This window comes from Prunus dulcis, chromosome 7 (genome assembly GCF_902201215.1).
Source record: "Prunus dulcis chromosome 7, ALMONDv2, whole genome shotgun sequence".
NCBI classification, from domain to species: domain Eukaryota; kingdom Viridiplantae; phylum Streptophyta; class Magnoliopsida; order Rosales; family Rosaceae; genus Prunus; species Prunus dulcis.
The window spans coordinates 9,550,622-9,558,622 of record NC_047656.1 but is presented as its reverse complement, the minus strand read 5'-3'; positions in this window follow the sequence as shown (position 1 = coordinate 9,558,622).

Here is an 8,001-nt window from a genome sequence, read left to right as displayed (position 1 = left end):
CTTTGTTCCCGAGGTCGAACGATGGAAAGGGGGTGAGTACCTGTAAAAGTCACTCCGACGCTCAAGTCAGTAATTGCGCAGCGTCCTCTTAATGTTTAATTGAATTTTCCATCCCTTGGCTGGAGGTCTAGCCGGGTTTTTATAGCGCTTTGAGTTCTTGGGTTTGACCATGCTTCCTTAGCTTTGCGCATCCCGTCCCCCACTTTATGGTAGTGGGGATCAGATGAGTTGTAGTGGGATCAGATGAGTGATTTGAGTCTCTCTGGCTCTGGAATTCTCTAGTGGGAAGGAGGCTCGATCATCCCATGTATTTTGGTTGTAGCATATGGGTTAAGCCATGACAAATGAGATTTGGTCCCCACAGTGCCTTCATTGTTTCCTTTCTACACGCTTCGAGTATGGAGAGGGAAAAATTATCTAAGTGGGACTTTATAATAGGATTTCTTCGGGTTGAGCACATGTCAGGGCTCATGGCTGAGCCTAAATAAGCCATACCTTTTCCTTTGGGCTCGCTGGTCAAGCCCAAAAATATGATTCCTATTGGCTTATCACCAACCCATGCATGTTGCTTTCGCACCTTGCATGTGAAATATTCAAATGTGGACTTTCATGCATGTTGCTAAATTTTGTAGACTGTTACCCTCTGTGGTGTATCCAAGTGCGGACAGCCGATCCCATGTGCAAGTGGGCCCTTTATCTATCATAGCCGATCCCAACCCCAGTTGGGGTGCGCTTGGTTTTGAGCTGTTGCAAGCGCGGTGGGTCTCATACCTCTTGGTTTGTTTCTCCTGGCCGATCCCATCTCTACTTGGTTTTGAGCTTTTGCCAATCCGGTGGGTCCCATAATTCTTGGTTTCTCTCTCCTGGCCGATCTCATCCCCAAGTGTCATGTCTCTTAATTTCTCTCTCCTAGCCGATCCCATCCCCAGGTGTCGTGTCCCTTAGTTTCTCTCTCCTGGCCGATCCCATCCCCTTGGCTTTGAGTTTTTGTCAATTCGGGAGGTCCCATGCTTTGTGCTTTTTCTTTGCTAGCCAATCTCAAATGGATTCCAATATTCCTGAGCTCACCTTCCAAACTCATGCGCCTTTGGTTCTTCAATTGATCCAAGGTGTTTACAGGATTTTTTTTTTCTTGCGTTTGACCGTCCGCGCTTGCCCAATAACCCTTTAGCTATCCTTCCGGACCTGTGTACCTCCGGTTTCTCAATCAACCTATGATGTTTATGATTTTTTTTCCTTGCCTTTGAGCCGTCCGAGAGGGTCCAAAAACCCCTTAGCTATCCTTCCGGACCCGTGCACCTTCGATTTCTCAACCGACCAAAGGTGTTCATGATTTTTTTTTTCTTTTCCCTTGTTTTTCCTTTTTTATTCTTCTTTTTTTCTTGCGTTTAAGCCGTCCGCGCGGGCCCAAAAACCCCTTAGCTATCTTTCCGGACCCGTGCACCTCTAGTTTCTCAACCGACCTAAGGTGTTCATGAATTTTTTTTCTTTTCCCTTTTTTTGTTGTTGCTCACTTTAGCTGTCCATGCGGGCCCCAAAAACCCCTTAGCCGTCCTTCCGAACCCGTGGGCCTTCGGTTTGTCAATCGACCCGAGGTGTACACTGACTTTTTTTTTTCTCAATGACTCCCAAGCGATCCATGATCTAGTTTTTGCCTGAGAGGGTGAACAAACCTAGCTCCGTAGGTGTACTTACTACCTTGCATCACTTATTGCTCACATCTATTGCTCTCACTTGTCTTTGGTTGAAGCGCATGCAACCTTCTATCAGGAAGCGCATACGTTGGGTAGAAATAATTTCGATTGGTCATATCAGACCAGGCTTTGTTGCCAGAGCCTAAGGCAAACATCCGAGCCGTCCACACCAAACCTTATCTTTGCTTTTGAAAAACTTCTTCCCGTGACTTCTGTGAATTATTTTCTCAATTTTCTCTTCTGTTATAAAAGGCTGATGGATAGAGATGCACTCATCTGTAAAATTGTCTATACTTTGCTTTTGTTCTTCACATATAAGCTCTAGGCGCGAAGGGAGAGGAAAGTGTTCTGTGCGTTTGAGAACTTCGCCGAAGGGTTCTTGTTCTTGCCACTACCTAGTAAGTAATATTTTCATATTTGATATTTTCATGTCAAACCACGAGATTTGGCCTAAGTCCGGTGGTGTCCCACCGAACTACGAGATACTTAAAGCTCGCACTAAAGGAAGTTTTCCCGACAACATGGGGATTGATCCTCTGCCTTTGGGGTCGGATATATACACTGGTGCCGGTATCCCTCGGGGTTCCTTAATTCTCTCGCCGGCCCATTTATAGCATGTTAAGTTTCCACTCTACCCCCTCTTTCATATGCTCCTGTTCTTCCTAGGCCTTCACCACATGTAGCTAAACCCGAATTCTTACCTTCTCATATCTGGGTTTCTAGCTGTCAGTTTGAAATTGGGTGTGTCCCTTAGCTTTAAGGATTTCATTTACCTTCACTACTTGGCTTGCGTTAGGAGGGAAAGTCACTACTTTTTTTTACGTCCTGGTCTGGTAAAAATGTATTTACTTGTAAACCTATTTTCACCAAGTACCGGAAAAATCAACCTCTCTTAATCACTAGGGAGTGTGCGGCGCCTGAGATGTCTAACATGCCTATCCCGTTAGAGTTTGGCCGAAAACCTAGTATACATATTTATGTCTTTGAAATACAGCTTATTGTGTTTTTGCAGGTCTAACTAACCTCTTTTTTGCAGTACTTCCTTCGGACAAAAATGTGTCTTCTTTCTGAGGACCGGATTGCTTGGTTGGAGGATAACTTAGCTGGTCGAGGGTGGGATATCACACACTTTCTCGACCTTGCTACTCTTATCCGTCTCTCCACTGCTCGTCGTTCGGTGACTTACCTCCCATTCAGTTTAGCTGATCCAAGCCTGTGTGGAATAAACTTGTTTAAAGACATTTACTCCATCGACGTTGAACTTTGTTGCATTGAGGATTCAACGTCTCGTATCTGGGCCAGCTTTCAAGAAAGGGAGGTTGAGCTAGCTCAACATAGCAGCTTCGAGGACTGCGTATCCGGGTCTGAGTCTGATCAGTCAGATATGTCAGTGTCACGCTCATTGAGCTCTCCGGGTATGCGAAGAAATCTCGCCATGCTTCACAGGTAATCTTGGGTTCAGGCTCACCCAATGTATCTACTTTGAGTACTCCGTCTCGGCCTCAGCAAGTCCCTCATGCCCCCACTCTCGCTAGCTCACTAGGCGAGAACGATTTCACGATCATGACTGACGAACAGATGTGGGGCTACTAATCACAGTGCTTGAACGCGGTACGTTTGGGATTTGTGCTGGTGTCATCCGATTGCCATGTCTTATCGTAGTTGCCTGTTTAATGCTTACATTTTACTTCTCGCAGATGATTGGTCTTCGCAACGCTCAAATGGCGGGGTTTCAGGCTCTGAACCGTGAGATATGCGAAAAAACGGCAACCCTCGAACTTAGCAAGAATCGCATCAAGGAATGTGAGACTAAGCTTGAAAAGTGACGAGACGAACTGCAAAACCTGAGAAGCGGCCAAAGCACTGTACAAATGGAGGTTGACCACCTTAAGCAAGAATTGGTAGATGCCGCAAGTAATAGGGACGATGAGTATCCGGCCAACACCAAGCAGATCAGGGTCGAGATGGCCAAGCAATTCCGATACGTTTGGGTTCAAAGTCAACATCGCTCTGAGCACAGGTTTGTGGCGGCCCCAGATGACTATGATGATGAGTTGGAATTTGACCCTGCTGGCTACGAACGATGGACAATTTAGGGAAAAATCGCAAATGACAGAAAGATAAAACTGACAAAGAAATGAAAACTATAAAATCAAATGAAATACTTCCTCATATGAATTGCGCTCGAAGGGCGCGGTACATATTGACCGTTCTTGATATGCCTACGCATATAGGCCCATTTTCCATAAACCTCCGTTACCTCATACGGTCATTCCCATGTCCGTCCCAATTTTCCTGCGTTTAGGTCTTTAGTATTCTCCATGACCTTTCTGGGTACCCACTCACCTATTTTGAATTTCCTATGTCGTACTCGTTTGTTGAAGTAATTGGCTGCCTGGTTCTGGTAGTTGGCAAGTCGTAACGCTGAAGCTTCTCGTTGTTTTTCAAGCATGTCAAGGTTGTAAGCTAGTTGTTGTTCATTATCATTACTCTCTACCACCAACGTCCTGACTGTGGGTAATCTAATTTCTATGGGGATGACGGCTTCAGTTCCATATGCCAAGGAAAAAGGGCTTTCGCCGATTGATTTCTGTTTAGTAGTGCGATATGCCTATAATACGTTTGGTAGTTCCTCTGACCATTTGCCTTTGCGTTGTTCAAGCCTTCTCTTCAAACAATCAAAGATCGTACGATTAGTTTTCTCGTCTTGTTCGTTTCCTTGAGGATAACTCCGGGACGAAAACTGTTGAATGATCCCTTTTTTCTCGCAGTAACTTCTGAATTTACGGTTATCGGACTGAGTTCCATTGTCCGTCACGATGGCCCTTGGTATCCCAAAACGACAAATTATATTCCACCATACGAATCTTACCACATATGCTTGGGTCATTCTCTTGTAAGCCTCGGCCTCCACCCATTTGGTGAAATAGTCAGTGGCCAAAAGGACGAACTTCTTACCCCCCACTGCGGTGGGAAGTGTCCCACGGTGTCCATCCCCTAGCGGGCGAATAGCCAAGGCCTTATAACGTGGTTAAGTTCATCGGCTGGTTGTCTGATAAGGGGTGCATGACATTTGTCGCATTTTCGTGAAAATTGCTCTGCATCGCGGGCCATGTAAGGCCAAAAATATCCTTGGGTCAGCGCTTTGTGAGCTAAGCTCCTCTCACCCGAGTGGTTCCCACATGTCCCTTGGTGTATTTCTTTTAGTGCCCATTCGGCTTCACGAGGATCGAGGCATTTGAGATATGGCCCTAAAAAAGACTTTCGAAAAAGTGTGTCATCTAAAATGGCATACCTTGCAGCATTTATTCGAATTTCCTTGCCTCGATCGGGTCCTTGGGTTGGGTTCCCTTCGTGAGATAGTTCATGATTGGAGTCATCCACCTTTCTTCTTCGGCATCAATATGTATAACTTCAGGACCAATTGGTATACTAGGGCTCGATAAGAGTTCCACCAGGGCGACCCTCATGTCTTCCACCGATGTTGATGCGGCGTGGGCCAAGCGATCTGTCTTGGTATTCGATAGAACTTTATTTTTCCGAATGTGCTGGCTAAATCCTTTACCAACTGTTGATATGCCCTCATTCGTTCATCCTTAGTCACGTATTCATCAGTTATCTGGCCGACTATGAGGCGAGAGTCGCTATAGACAACTAAGCGTTCCACCTTCAGTGTCCTTGCTAGTTGGAGTCCCAACACTAGGGCTTCGTATTCCGCCATATTGTTTGAAGTGGGGAAGTCTAATCAGAGGACGATTCCCACTCCGGCTCATGCTTGATTAGATGATCCGTCTACATACAATTCCCATTGGGCCTTGTCCAGGTTTGTTGCTTCCTTGACTTCATTGTGATTTTCCTGTTGGTGGATAGCATTCTACTAAGAAATCGGCAATTACCTGACCCTTCTGGGCTGTCCGAGGTTGATACCTAATGTCAATGCTCCGAGCTCGATGACCCACTTTGTAACTCTTCTTGAGAGGTCAGGCTTTGACATGACCGCTCTGATTGATTGGGTCGTCAATACTATGATCGTGTGTGCCTCGAAGTATTGCTAAAGTTTCTGCTTAGCCGTCACTAAAGCTAAAACGAGTTTCTCAGCCAGTGTATATCTTTTCTCAGGCTCAATTAAGCTCTTGCTCACATAAAATATGGGTTGCTGGATTGAATTTTCCTCCCTTAGTAGTATAGCACTTTCAGTGACAGCCATGTATAGGTACAAAGGTTCACCTTGCTTTGGAATAGTCAGGGTTAGGGAACTGGGGAGGTACTTCTTCAGCTGCTCATAGGCTTCTCTTTGTTCCGGCCCCCATATGGTTTTGTCCTTATTTCGAATTGCCTGGAAGAATGGCTTACAACAATCCGACAATCTTGAAATGAATCAGCTGAGAGCCGCTATTCGCCTAGTAAGAACCTACACATCTCTAAGCGTTCTTGGATCAGACATATTCCGCAACTTCTCCACCTTAAATAGATTGGGCTCGATGCATCACTTGTTCACTATTTGCCACAAGAATTGCCTCAACGAAACACCGAATGCGCACTTCTTTGGGTTAAGCCGCATGCGATACCTCTTCAGTATGTTGAAAACTTCTTCCAGGTGCCTGAAATGTTGGGATTTTTCCTTGCTCTTGACGACCATATCGTCGACGTAAACCTCCATCGTTTTGGCGATCTGCCTTTTGAACATCTTGTTCACTAATCTTTGATACGTCGACCCTGCGTTCTTCAGCCCGAATGGCATCACTGTGTAACAATACAAGCCTCGCTCAGTAACGAATGCCGTCTTTTCTTGGTCCTCAATTGCCATTGGGATTTGAGTATACCCCGAATAGGCGTCCAGGAATGAGAGAAGTTCATACCCGGTGGTGGTATCTACCATTTGATCGATCTTTGGTATCGAATAACAGTCTTTTGGGTACGCCTTATTCAGGTTAATGTAGTCTACGCACACACGCCATCTCTCATCCTTTTTACTTACTACCACGACATTCTAGACCCAGGTCGAACACCATACTTCTCGAATGAATCTTGCCTCGAGCAATCGGTCCATTTCATCGGTAATAATTTGGTTCCACTGAGGTGCGAACCTCCTCTGCTTCTATTGGTATGGAGTAGGGATGGCAAAAATCCTCGTAGGGGCGGGTCCCCGTCGGGTCCCCGACCCTAACGGGGGGAGATTTCGGGTCTAAATGGGTATCGGGTATGAGGATCCCCGAACTTGCAAAATCCCGGACTGTATAGGGACGGGATGGTATTGGCGTCCCCATCCCCGAACCCGGCCCGAAAATATATATATTTATATATAAATAAATAAATATATATATATATATATAATTATAATATTTATGTTTAACCCTAAGTTAACTTCCCTCTCCTAATTCTTCCTAATTTTCTATGGAATTTCATATTGATGTGATTTTAAATAGTTGAGTTGAACTCTATAGTTAATTTGGATGTGTTGAATGATAAGTTAATATGAAATTTAATGTTAAAATGTATGATAAATATTTTTTTATGCAAAAAAATCGGGGATTCGGAGTGGGCATGGGGAATAGTCCCCCGACGGAGACGGGGATGGGAATTCCCCGAAACCTAATAAACGGAGATGGGTTCGGGGATGGGGGCGGGATGCAGAGCGGGGATGGTGATGGTATTGTCATAACCGGCCCCTACTCAACCCGTTGCCATCCCTAGTACGGGGGGTGGTTTGGATCAACATTCAGCCGATGACACGCAATCTCCTGGTCGATCCCCGCATGTCTTTATGTGACCACGCGAACACGTCCTTATTCTCTCTTAACAACTCCATTAGTTGGTCTACCTCATCTTTAGATAGGAGGGAGCCCACCAACACTTTTCTATCAAGGTAAGAGGGATCCATAACTTCTTTCTTGAGTGGTTCGATCATCGGAAGGTCTGAGTTATCCTCCTCTTATTGTTCTGGTGGGTCCTTCATTAATTGCAATAAATCATCGCCCTGTTGCGGAGTTGCAGCCTTAAGGTTAGTTGCTATGTTGTAGCATCGTCTGGCTTCCACTTGATCCCCCTTGATATCGGCTGTGGTTCTCCCATCTTCGAACATGCACCTCATCTCCTGGCAACGTGTCGATGCTTCTCCATCCATTCGATGAATCTTGTTCCTTCCTATTATAGCGTTATCGCTCGGCGCGTCTACAACTACAAAAGTAACGAATAGGGTCTTACCTGCGGCAATAACCGGCAGAGTCACATCTCAGATCAGTTGCGCTTTTGTTCCTTCAAATGCATAGATCGGTGTTGGGTTTGGTTGAATCTCCTTTTCATCTAG